The sequence below is a fragment of the Dipodomys merriami genome, unplaced genomic scaffold, assembly GCF_024711535.1.
Source record: "Dipodomys merriami isolate MVZ:Mamm:240054 unplaced genomic scaffold, mDipMer1.0.p SCAF_25, whole genome shotgun sequence".
NCBI lineage: Eukaryota > Metazoa > Chordata > Mammalia > Rodentia > Heteromyidae > Dipodomys > Dipodomys merriami.
The window spans coordinates 10981333-10995081 of NW_027203937.1; the positions used below are offsets into that span (position 1 = coordinate 10981333).

General features: G+C 38.6%; 1 long non-coding RNA gene across 1 annotated transcript in view; it reads left to right on the top strand.

Annotated features, from left to right (window-relative positions):
• LOC138836158 (uncharacterized) overlaps window positions 1-13749 on the top strand; it is a 1179723-nt gene that overhangs the window by 568864 nt on the left and 597110 nt on the right. The window lies entirely within an intron of this gene.

Sequence of the window (13749 nt, forward strand, 5' to 3'; positions counted from 1 at the left end):
AAAGGGAACAAAAGCTCATAAGGTCAAAAGAGATTTTTTTTTTTTTTTTTTTGTCAGTCGTGGGGCCTGAACTTTGGGCCTGGGCGCTATCCCTCAGCTCTTCAGCTCAAGGCTAGTGCTCTAACACTTGAGCCACAGCACCACTTCTGGCTTTTTTCTTTTTGTTTATGTGGTGCTGAGGAATCAAACCCAGGGCCTCATGCATGCAAGGCAAGCACTCTACCACTGAGCCACCTCCCCAGCCCAAAAGAGATTTTTTAAAAAAGCACACACACATATATGACTAAAATAAGATTATGAGAGAAAAAAAATAATAGAAAAGGATTTTTTTTAATAAAAAAAAAATTTTTTAAGGTAGAAAAAAGAGTTCTTTGATTTTTTGGGGGGGGAGGGAAGGAAGATCATGTATCTCCCCTGTGTCTGTAACCAGTCTCTAGTTGGAGTCTCTGGTCTGTTTGTGGTGTTTGGTTTTCCTGTGGCTTGATTGGTTTCTTAAATCAGTTTGTTTGAGCAGGCAGAAAAATACTCTTTGTTACCCAGGATTTTGTGATCCTCCTCCGAAGCTAGCTCAATGGGAGGGAGATCTGCTTTAAGTATCACAAAAAGAGGGAGATGGCTGTTTCCTCTAGTTTGGAGATGTTAGGTTCTGGGTAGAGTTGAGGCCTTTCAGGAAACAGTAGTTTTTCCCTGAGCGGCTAGATCCTGAAACACTCACAGAGCCCAGCCTGGAGTCATTCTTAGGGTGTATGTTTGCTGAGTTTCAATTGTTTGTCTAGGCTTCTGTAGGAATGAGCAGCCTCTGGCTCTGTTTACCCAGTGAAGTAAGTTACTCCTTCAGGGGCAGAGCAACCTCTGCCTGGGCTGAGGTGACATTCCCCAGGGTGGAGCTGAGCCTGTCAGGCTGGGCCTTTGTCAGTATCAAAGATGGAGATCTCCAGTGGGGGCGGGGGCGGCCTTCCCACCACTGCTCCCTGAGAAGGAGTGAGGGGTCAGTATTCTACTCACATCAGAGTCTTGGTTCTTGGGCAGTCTCTGGTCTGCAATCTGCAGGATGAAGATTTCTGCTCCTTGTCAGTTCTTGCTGGTGTTGAGTAGAATCCGCTTGCACTGCAGCATCTGGCGTCTTTGTCCTGGACTCTCTCTGTAGGTATGGAGTCTATGGCCTCCACCACTGCCACCACTGCTGCCACAGCTGTGGCTACTGGCAAGTGCTCAGACCTGTCTCCTTGCCTGGATTTTCCCACTCTGGCCAAACTCTCTGTACTGTGATGGCACACTTGGTGTGATTCTCTAGCCTAGGACTGTTCACTGGAACACTAAAACTGCTTTCTATGTGAGAGCTTGTTTAGCCTTCAGCTTTCTCCTCCACCACCTTCCTCCAAATCCAAGTGCGGAGTCTTTTGCTACTACAGCTGCAATTACCACAGCACCAAACTGAGTTGGGTTGCTTCCATGGGCTGGGGGAGAGAGCCGCAGGGCTGGGGAATCTAGGGTCCTTCACTGCTGTTGCTGCTGCTGGGCCTCGGCTGCTGCTGCCACCCCAGGCCACTTATGTGGGCCGGTGAAGGGAGGCCCTGTGTCCTGCAGCTAGTCTGGGGTGGCCCCAGGCTGGGCTGGATACTTACAAAGGCAGGTGCGGAAAGATGCTGTGGGGTTGGGAGCCCGGGATTGTTTGCTGCTGCCACTGCTGTGGCCTCTTCCCTGGGCTGGACTGGGCTGTTAATGTCAGCTGGGCCTAGGCACTGCACCCTGCGGGGTTCTTCGTGCAGGTTCTGCATTCCGAGTTTTCTGTTTGTAGTCTCCAGGTCGGCACTGGCTCTTGGGAGTCTTCCTGGAGCCTTGGGACGCTTGTGGCTCTGTGGTCCCTGGTGGGTCCTGAGCTAAACAGTGGATTGACACCTAGCCCTTCCGGCAGCAAAGGGTTTGGGAAGGGTCTTCCTACTTTACCATCTTTGTTTAGGTTCTGGAGCTTTTCCTTGTTCTTTTTTCATTTCCTATATCTCTCTGAATAATCATCTTTTGAAAAATAGGAGCATTGAAACCCGAACTTTCAATTTGGTTGGAGAGAGCTGCGGTGTTTCCCTACTGTTCCATCGCTATCTTGGATCCCCTCCTGAATGCATTTCTTGTTGAACATTGCTACCTCCTCATTTTCTCCCACTTTCTCTCCCTCAGATTGATTACTTTTTTATTGTTACACCTCCTTTATTGTTTCCCTACTATCCCTTTCCTCTTCACCTCCCCAACTACTCTTCCCACTCCTCTCCCAGCCCCCCACCCCCAAAGCTGTAAAGTTCGTTTTCAATATACTGTCTTGTACATTTCATTATTATAATGGATCATCCTGTATCCTTGTTTCAGCATTTTGTTATTTCCCTTCTCCTCCCCAAATTAGAAAAATGTATATACAAGATGCAGGATACCGGAATCAATTACAGTGACAACAAGAGTTGTACCATGGGGGAAGAACATACAAAAACAAACAAAAAAAAATCACCTAGTACTTTATAAGTACATTAAAAAGAACAGCAACAAAGTAAAACCTCTTGTGTTCCTATCTTGGGGTTCATTTTGCTTAGCATCAGTTTCTATGGTTATATGTACATAGCTTTTGACCTTTTCTGCTTGTCCTAGACATATACTAGTTATTAAAGATAGGAAAGCCATGGGACCTATGTTTCTTTGGGTCTGGATTAATTCACTTAATATAATGTTTTCCAAGTCTTTCCATTTCCTAAAAAATGGGGTGGTGTCATTTTTTCTGATAAAAGCATAGAATTCCATTGTATGTACATATACATACATATACATACCTACACATGTATATGTATATATATATATATATATCACATTAATAGGTTTAGATGGGTTTTGTTGCAACATACTTTTAATCAGCTTTAATCACTAGAAAGTGTTGAGATAAATTAAAATGTATAACAAATAGGATTGGCATGAATAAGGAATTATAGTAAGAATATTAGATTGTATCTTTTATTTCCTGCTCTTACAGGACTAGTTGATAAGAAATAAAACATCAATTCTATCTTTGCATATCCTCTTATTTTATGAGAAATCTCTGATTGAGGTGCTAACATCAGTTAAATAACTTTTGTTCGGGTAAGAATAAGAGGCAAAAATAAGAACAAGTATAGATCCAGTAATTTCTCCACCTTCTCTTCCAAACTAGCCATACAATTATTTATATGCAAACCAGTTGATATAACTTTCATACACCATATTTTGGGAACCAAAATTATAAATATAAACCTACAGGATATTCTTAGATACATGGAATGGGATATGACATAAATCCCTACCCATATTACAAAGAGTGTACTTCCATTTGTAGTACTTTTTCCAAATATTACACATTCATAAAATACTCTTACTTAACACAAGTATATGAATATATTTTAGGTTTACACAATCTTCAGGGAGTTTTCTGTTTAAATACACATTCATTGAACACATATTTAGTGATCTACTCATAGGTCAGCCATTGACATATAGTTGCATGACACAATGAAAATTCAAATAGATATTGTTCCTGAGCTGCTTCTATAGTTGATAATACAATTGATAATCAAATAGTCAACTATGGGAAGTTTAAATAATAATAGCAAGTAGAGGTAAAATATGTAAGGTTAAAGAGTCTATTTTAAAAGATTTCAGCCAAGCCAATAAGCTAAAAAGAAGGCATTAAAAATAATATATAGTGTATTAGACAGAATGAGCTAAGAGGATGTAGAAGAGATTTATGGGGTAAGACGTAGCTTGTAAATATGTAATGTTGAGTAACAGCTTGATAATTAATAGATAATCAACGTATGAAATACAAGTAACATCGAAAGCTCGGGTCACATAGAAAATTTACTTTTAAACTATAAACTCATCTCTTTGGTTTTTATTCTCTTCTAGTAACTGGCACATTATAAGAAGTCATTTTTCTTTTTCCCATTGCTAAATAAAAACAAACCAACATGTGGACCCTGTCATGTTCTTTGTTCTTTCTTTCATTAGCATGAAAGTACTGCAATGAAAGCATAATGGTTACTCTTGGGTCACTGTGACCACAATACTGAAATAATAACCTAAAGGGAGAGATTATTTATTATCTTTCCTGGTTTTTAGTAGTGTCAGTGTATCAAGGTCAGGAGTTTGTGGTAAAGAAGAGAAATTTACAACCTAATGGCCAGGAAGCACTGAAAAGAGATACAAAAAGGTACCAGGACAAGATATTAGTCCCTAGAGACATACCCTAAGTGGCCTACTTCCTCTAACTAGGTTCTACTTCCTACCTTTTAACTCTGCCCACTAATGCTATCACACTATAAACCTGTCAAAGGATTGATCTACTGATAAAGTCAGAGCCCTCATGGTCTAATTGTTTCTGGAAATACCCTTACATACATCCACAGATGTATTTACTTATCTCCTTTATGTTTCTTAATTCAGCCAATTTGACAAGATTAATCATCACAGGTCAAACTGCCATTCAAACACATCACTGTGACTAGAATATTCTACTGCTGGCCTTCCAAAAGGCCCCTGTCTATATCATTATGCAAAATTCATTCGGTCCATCTCCACAAGTCTCAATAGTCTTAAGAGTTTCAACATTGTTCAATATCCAAATTGAAAGTGTGCTGAGACTCCAGGTAAATTTCTAGCAGTGAGCTTTTATAGAATAAAACAGTAATATATGTATTTCCAAAACACAATGGCACAGAGTAAACATCCCCATTCTACAGGGAGGAAGTATAGCAGGAAAGAATAAGAGCAAAGCCAAAGCAAAACACACCATCACAAGCATTAAATTTTAGAACATATCCTACATCTAGGGTACATGATATAGTGATGTGAGCCCCAATTGGGCAAACTCAGGTCTTGCCATTTGCAATCCACAAAGTTTCTCTCCAATCCTCAATCTCCTCATTGCCTGCAGCTTTCTTCTGCACAGGTCCCATGTTCCTGGCATTTCAAGAATCTTCTCAGCTCCCTTAAAGCCCATACCTCATCCTCACAGCTTCACACATTGTCCTCTGGGAGCTGCCTTCAGGGATCCTGATGTTGACACATATTGTCTGGTCTCCCAGGCCTTCCTTTGCAATCTAGGTAAAATCCTCCATGACCCCATAGCTCTTGAATTTTGTGCATGCCTGTAAAACCAGCACAATATGGACCACGCTAATGTCTGCTACCAGTCCAAGCACAGTATGAAAACATACAGCCACAGCATTCTGAGTGCCTAGGTAAACTCAAGCAAACATGGGTGGCTTGGGGCAATCATGTGGTCCCAGAGGCTCTAGCTTCTCAAGAGAAGCCCTTTCAAATGAGCTATTTTATATCCATTAATGTATGATGGGTGTAGCCTGGATAATTCCTGAAAAAGCCATAAGACATCAATCCTAATTTCTTGGTGCAAAGTGCTTTGCTTCTCTCTACTGGCACAAATCTCTCCAAAGAACACACTCCTCTATGTCCAGGACTTTTAATTCTCTCCTTATCTTGCCAAATGGATAACTTTCAAATCTTTCAGCTTAGCTTTTTTTCTCCTTGGAAATAAATATAAGTATCACTTCCAGCAATTACCATAATACAGATTAAATGCTATCTATGCTCTCTTGAAATTACCTTAGTCAAATTAATGAGTTCCTCATCTTATAGCTTAACGTCTCATAAAGTTTGAAATATTGATTGTGGACAAAATGTGTACAAACTGTTTAACATATGTAACATAAATGGTCCCTAGTACCATTCTCAATAGAGGACTTTTGCTCATCAGAAACATCAGGAGCATGTATATTTTTTTTAATTTGAGGCTTGAACTCGGCCTGGGAACTGTCCCTGAACTTTTTCACTCAATGCTAGCATGCTACTACTTTGAGCCACAGCATCACTTCAGTTTATATTTCTGGTGATTAATTGGAGATAAGAGTCTCACGATTTTCCTGTCCAGACTGCATTTAAAGAGTGACTCTCAGATCTTGGCCTCCTGAGTAGTTAGGATTACATGCATGAGCATTAAATGCCTGGCATGGCCATAGACTTTACTGTCAGTATTTGGATTCGCACTTTGGTCTTCTGAGTTCTCACCTGTATTACCTATTAAGTTTTCTGTATAGCCTTCTAGGGATTATTTAGTTTGCATTTCTAAAATCATCCAAATTTCTTCCAAAACTCTATCCAAAGTCTTAAGAAACAAATAGTTGGGTTTAGTCACAACAATGCCTTCACTTTCCTGATACCAGTTTTCTCTGCTGCTTTTTGTCTTGGGTTGACAGAACATTTTATATGAACAATTTGAAGGAGTAGGATTTATTTTGGTGAGTTTCAGAGGTATATGTCCATCATGGAGCAGAAGATGTTGAAGAACAGAATAGTCCACATAATGGCCATCAGGAAGCAGAGAAAAAGCAAAAGATTTTCATTTTGTTTCATTTTAAAATGTATTCTCTACCCAGTGATAATCCATTACTGCAGGTAGCATTACCTTTGGATTTTGTGAAGCATTAGCAATTTTGAAGTGAACTGTTTAGGGGAAGCTAATTCCAGAAAAAGAAGGATCAAGGAAGCAAGATGTTCTGAAATACAGAACTCTAAAACAAGCACTGATGGCATAGGAAGAGGAAGAGAATGACAGAGTTTTCTGTATTATTAACAAGCTGAGAAATAGAGAGAAAATGTCAAATTTCTAGTTTGAGTCACAATTGCTCTTAAAACCAGACAGTGCATAACTCAACAAGAATGGGATACCAGAGGACATTCGAATTGGCTATTCTTATGCTTTTTTTTTTTTTTTTAGCATATCTTCTCTGCTTTACACAAAGGCTAAAAATACTTGAGTGTGTCATGCTGGAACCCTGTGCCCTCCTTTTTATTTAAAGATTGTTTCTAGTAACTTTTAATACTGCAGCTTTCATTCTGAACTTTCAGTCAGAGAATGAAATAACAGTAATGAAAAACTTCCTGTGTATTTCTTTCATTTGCACATAATCTGCCATTTTATATCGAATATGAACCTCTGAAGACCTTATACTAGAGATGGGAAAACGGAGACTCAGACAAAACCCTGTCCTATATCCTACAATTAAGAACAATATTGAGTCTGAACGTGGGTCAGATGGAGAAAGAAATAAGAATTGCTAGTTTCAAAAACAGACATCAGAGGATGTGGCCAAGAGTGAACAGAGATTCAGGTCAGAACTCAGAGCTGACTTCTAGCCTCCCTGTGGCTTCTTTATGACATTCTTCTATGACATTTCAAATATTCCTGGAACCAAGGTAGCAAATTCATAGTTTCTGAGCTCGAAGGTTGGTTTTAATTTCTCGTGATCATCTCCAAAAATGTTGTAGAAGTCATTTACTTTTTTATTGCTTACTAAATGGAAGAGACTTTAAAAGTCTTTAAAAGTATTCCAAGTTAATATTGCTATTTTTTCAAATTGTTTTCAGACTGTCATTTTCTTTTACCATACACAGAAGAAATTTGATAACCATAAAGGAAAAAAATAAGATTTGACCTAGAATTTGCTTTCAGTAATAAATCAAGTTGACAAATGAAACTTTAGATAGACTTAGACATGCTGAATGTATGTAATTAATAGGTAAGGCAAAACTCCTGTGTTTTGCCAGGAACACAGGAGATCACTACCAGGAGAGTATATCTTCCTACTGTAGGACAAGTTCTGCTAAAATTTTTTCTGGGGCTGGGAAGGTGGCTCAGTGGTAGAGCACTTGCCTTGAATGCATGAGGCCCTGGGCTCGAATTCTCAGTACCACATAAGCAAAAAGTAAAAAGCCGGAAATGGTGCTATAGTTCAAGTGGTAGAGCGCTAGCCTTGAGCTGAAGAGCTGAGGGACAGCGCCCAGGCCCAGAGTTCAGGCCCCATGACTGGACCCCCCACAAAAAATTTTTTTTTTCAAAGTCATTTTTCTCATGCCTTTAACACATATTCACATACACAACATACTAGGTACTTCTTGGAATAATTAAAGAATTAAATCAATACAGGAACCACTGCCTCACATTTTGTAATCCTAGCTATTCAGCAAATGTAGATTTGAGGATTCCAGTTTGAAGCAAGCTGGCACAGGAAAGTCTGTGAGACTCTTCTCTACATTTAACCATCATGAAAGCCAGAAGTAGAGCTATGGCTCCAGTGGCCAAATTCTATAGACTTGAGCAAAAAATTCTCAAGGCTTGTGCCCAGGCCATGAGGTCAAACTCTTGAAATAATGTGTATGCACACATGCACATGTACATACACATATGTATACACACACCCACACACAAGAAATAATAAACCCAAAGATAACCTAGAATTTTGCAGATTTTAGCATGAGCTCTCATCCTATCAATTCACTAAAATTATTAACCCATGTGCCTACTCATCTGCTCATTTTTTAATTTGGGCAGATATTCAGTGAGGTTCTATTATGGTCCTGACATAGTTCTGGACACTGAGAGTGTAGTTGGGCAATGCCTTGTCTTCCCTGATCACACATCTTCAAGAGAGTAAGGAAATCAACAATGGACATATACTCTAAGGACAGAAAGTACCAAGCAATGTGTAGAAAAGTAGTAGTTCCTACTCTGCCTAAGGAACTTGGGGAAGAAACCTGAATAAGTCAGGAGTGAGCCTATGGATATTTACAATACTATTCCAGGTAGGCTGATAATGGAGTACAGAGGAATCACAGGAAGCCCAGTCTGGCCAAAATAGAGGCAGAAAAAGGAAAAGTGAGGGAGTTGTACACTGTGGTCAATTTCATTAAAACCCTCTTTGCAAGGTAAGGATACTGGGTTTTATTCCAGGTAGAATGGACACTTCTAAATGGATGCAGGAAAAGACTAATTGTTCCAGGCATATATGAGCAAGTGTGGTTCATATAATGTGTGTGTGTGTGGGAAGAAGAGGCAAGTATGGAAAGTAGAGGAGAGAGGAGAAAATGAGACAAATGCTCTGAATAAATGAAATGTATCAACGAAGGGGATGTGGGTTTGAGGATACTGGAGTTCTCTGTGATGACTTGCAGCTAATCTGCACAAGTGAATTATTGTAAAATATAATTTACTGTATTAAAGTACATTTAGAACTCTAACTCATATATTTAGTGTTAGAGAGAACTCAGGTCATATACCACTTACAGATGATTCTAGACCAGGCTACTGACTTCTCAGCATCTATGGTTCTCTTATTGACTATTAGGACATACTCTAATGACTTACTCATGGAAATTCATTGTACTATAAATACATATATATATATATACATATATGTGTGTGTATATATATATATATATATATATATATATGCAGAGAAGACCTGACAGATACAGCAATAGCCAGCAATGAACATTACTACAATGGAAAAAAATGTGTGCAAATAGAGAAATCTTTACCATTTTCTACTGTTTTCAGAGGACAGCATCGTAGACATAACTAAACCATGAAGCATCCATCACTACAGTTAAACTTTAGTTACCCAAACAATAACACAGGGAAAATTGGGGGATTCAAGGCAAACAAGTATTAAATATGTTTACATAGAAGTCAGTGGGATTGGCATAGGAGCTTTACAAATGGAGTCTCAGCTCACAAGTATTTGCCAGCCTGCTGGATAAGATAAAAAAAAAAAAATAAACAAATCATTGGATAGTGTGAAATAAGATATGATGGGGATGATACTATGAGAACAAAAAGCAAAGACCACCTATTCATTGTATGACAGCATAAAAGAATAACTGGAAAAGAAAATTTATATATCTGTTTATAACTTAAATTGCCAGGCTCTGCAGGCTGGTGTGTTTTGCTTTCTTTGTTGATTAATCAACCCCACCATCTAGCCATCTAAGACTTTGCTTACCTGTACCTGTCTGCCTAGGTCCTCTTAGGTTCCCAGAATGCTTGTAAGACTTGCAATAAGTTAAAGCCTTTGCAGAATTTACAAGGCAGGATTACGAAGTGAAGCTGATTAAAAAGAGAAAGTGTCTTGTACGTAGATCTTTCCTAAGAGTCAACTGGGGAGACATTGTGATTACAAGCCTGCCAGCTTTCTGGAACCTTCTAGTCTCCAGTCTAAAAAGTTCTAGTTTCTTTAGGCGCCACTCACAGCGGGATGAGAGACTTGATTTTTTTTTGTCCTTAAAGTTTTAACTATGATTTTTCTTGAATTGGCAAATCTCAGTATTAGAAAAGAGTGCAGCAATCTACCCCGTCTCGCGACTTCGCGGCTAGTTACATGCTCGGCATAAAAGTTTATTGTGTCCTGTGACAGACCTTCCAAGGTGTTCCTTCAAATAGTTTCTTTGAATTTTATTTTATTGTAAAGATACTGTACAGAGGGGTTACAGTTATATGGGTAAGGCAATGAGTTCATTATTTGTCTATCATTGTTACCCCCCTCCCTTATTGTCCCACTATCCCTTCCCTCCCCCCTCCCACACTCTTCCACCCACCCCACTCAAAGTTGTAAAGTTCATTTCCAATATACTGTCCTGTGACTCATCCTGTATTCTTGTTTCAGCGTTTTGTTATTTCCCTTCCCCTCCCCATAGTTAACAAATGTATATGCAAGATGCAGGGTACCAAAATCAAGTACAGTGACAACAGGGGATATGCCATAGGGGGAAGAACATACAAAGGAAACAAGAAAATCACATAGTACATTAAAAATAAAAACAACACAGACAGACCTCTTGCGTCTGTATCTTAGGGTTCATTTCATTTAACATCATCTTAACCTAGCTTTTGTAATGCTTATCAATGTATTGATCTATGCAGATTCCCTGCAGCTCTGCCCCTGTCCTAATCCTGTACTGGACAGTTGATGAGCATGATTCCTCTCATATAACAACTCTTCAAACACTGGGGACTGCTACTATGGATCAGGTCAACCAACCACAACACCCTCCCCCATGAGACCCAGACCCAGGCCCAACCCACCATTGTCTTTCTGGTTTTATGTTAAAAACCTACATTTACTCAGGAAGCTGAAATCTGAGGATTGCTATTCCAAGCCAACCTGAGCAGGAAAGTCCCCTTGAGATTCTTATCCCCAATAAACTACACAAAAAAAGCCAGAAGTGGCAGTGTGGCTCAAGTGATAGAGTGCTAGCTTTGAGCACAAAGAGAATCAGGGAGAGTGCCCAGGCTCTGAGTTCAAGCCCAAGGACTGGGAAGAAAAAAAGAAAAGAATAGAATTCACTTTCTTATGACTCTGCAAATCAATACAATTAAGATGACCTCCAATAAATAATCAATGCACCTAAATGAAACAGTTCCTCTGCTCTGAATACTGGTTTAGTAGCAAAATTTAAATTAAGTGGTAGGCAAGTTAAATATGATGGAGAAGTTTCTTTGAAAGTCCTTCTAATATATAGATTTGATAAGCAGGCATTTTTTCATATGGAAGACTGAATTTTGTATATCCACTGTTTCTCCACAGGCACACGCTTTCCAAATCAGTTAAGACACAATACCCAGTAATGAAGAAAGTAACATTTTTATTGATATACCCTGTTATGATTTTCAAAGCAATTGATGATTTTTATATATGTAGATGAAAGCAAAATATTAACAAATATTCCAGCCTCATTAATCAATAGAAAAATTGATTTTTATAATTCTCCTTCAATGATATGTACATACTTTGCATTTACCTAAAGGTCTTAAGAACGTTATCAGCTTCAATAATCACTTATATCAGATTCCTTTTCTCTGTAACTACTAGTATAATTTGTTGTGTACTATTTCAAACAATCCTGTATTATGATACTCATAAGTTTAAGAATTGTTAAATGTGAATTGTGTTGAGTATGAATTGTGTTCCTTGTTCACAAAAGGTTCATCAGCCATCTATGAATATTATCAAAGTATCTGGATTTAATTCCTCCCTTAATCTTGAATTCCCATCAGATGTTATAAATCAAGGTATTCTCAGTGTCATAGAATTTGCCTTGCAAAAATGTTCCTGCAAAATCATTTTCCTTTCTGAAAAACACCTCTCTTTATGTTTCCATCTGAGGACTCTTTGATATTTGGAAATGTTTATATTTTTTCTTATCAGCTTTCCTCTCTTTTAAAGGAGGTAAAAATAATAGTACTCTTTATGAAGCGCTTATTATAAATTAGACACTACTTTGCATACACAATTATTGACAATTTTTTATTTTGCATATTAAGAGAATGAGACCTGGAGGTAATAAATAATTTACAAATGTAAGTGATTAGGCTAGAATTCAAACCTGCAATAGTAACCATGTTTCAAAATGTTTGAGGCCTCCTCAATGCATTCAGAATATATGCTCTGAGTCACCAATATTCCACAAATACCAGACACTAGGAGACCTACTAGTGAACAAAGAAAATGAAATGTACATTCAAAAAAACTGAGACTTAAGCCGGGCACTGGTTGCTCATGCCTGTAATCCTAGCTACTCAGGAGGCTGAGATCTGAGGATCTGGGCAGGAAAGTTCATGAGACTCTTATCTCCAATTACCCCCCCCCTCCGAAAACCGAAAGTAGCTCTGTGGCTCAAGCGGTAGAGCGTTCGCCTTGAGCTGAAGAGCACAAGGACAGCCCCCAAGCCCAGAGTTCAAGCCCCACGACTGACAAAAACAAAAACAAAAAACTGAGACTTAGACTTACAGTTATGTGTCATGTATATATGTGGATATATATTTACTTATATATACACATACATACATATATACACATATATATAAAAGTGTGTGTGGTACATGTATATTTAGGTATATATGTCTACATATAAAGTATCTGTAGGTCCAGATTACCTAGATGAATGAAACCATGTAATATTGGCTTCCTGAACTGTTGTTAGCTCACTGAACATGATGACTTTTAATTACATCTATTGTCTTGCAAATGATATAATTTAATCTTTTTATAGCAGTATAATATTTCATTCTCTCTACACACACACACACACACACACACACACACACACACACACACACACACACACACACACACACACACACATATATATCTTGCTTCTTTGTCCACTCTTCAGTTAATGAGCCCTAGGCTTATTCTATAGTTTGACTATTGTGAACTGACATGCAACAAAACATGGGTATGCAGCTGTCTTTCTTGTATGTTGATAACAACATGATTTTAACAATGTGGTTGTTTTTCAGGATGAGGGAAGAAGGATTAGGAAGAGAATGATGAAGGTTGAATAATATAGAAATATACTGTGTTTCTGTGAGAAAATTGTAGACAGAGGCTCACAGAAAGCTTTTGACCTATAAGAAACAAAGAAAACAGAGAAAGAAAACCATAGAAAGGGTTATTCTAAATAAAATATCATATACTTTTATGTGAAGTACCATAGTGACACTCCTTGTTACATTACATATACAGTAAAAAAAAATTAGAGGATGGGCTGGGAAGGTGGCTCAGTGGTAGAGCGCTTGCCTTAAATGCATGAGGCCCTGGGTTCGATTCCCCAGCACCACATAAGCAAAAGGGAAAAAAGCCAGAAGTGGCACTGTGGCTCAAGTGGTAGAGCATTAGCCTTGAGCTGAAGAGCTGAGGGACAGTGCCCAGGCCCAGAGTTCAGGCTCATGACCAGAACCCCCCCCCCAAAAAAAAAAAGAATTAGAGGAAAGTAAAACAGGTTGTGTTGGGTGTTTGGGTAGGGCTTGGACAAGCAGGAGAAAAGAGGACAGGGTGAATCTGATTTTGTTCTTTGTATCTGTATATGAAAACAAAGCAATGA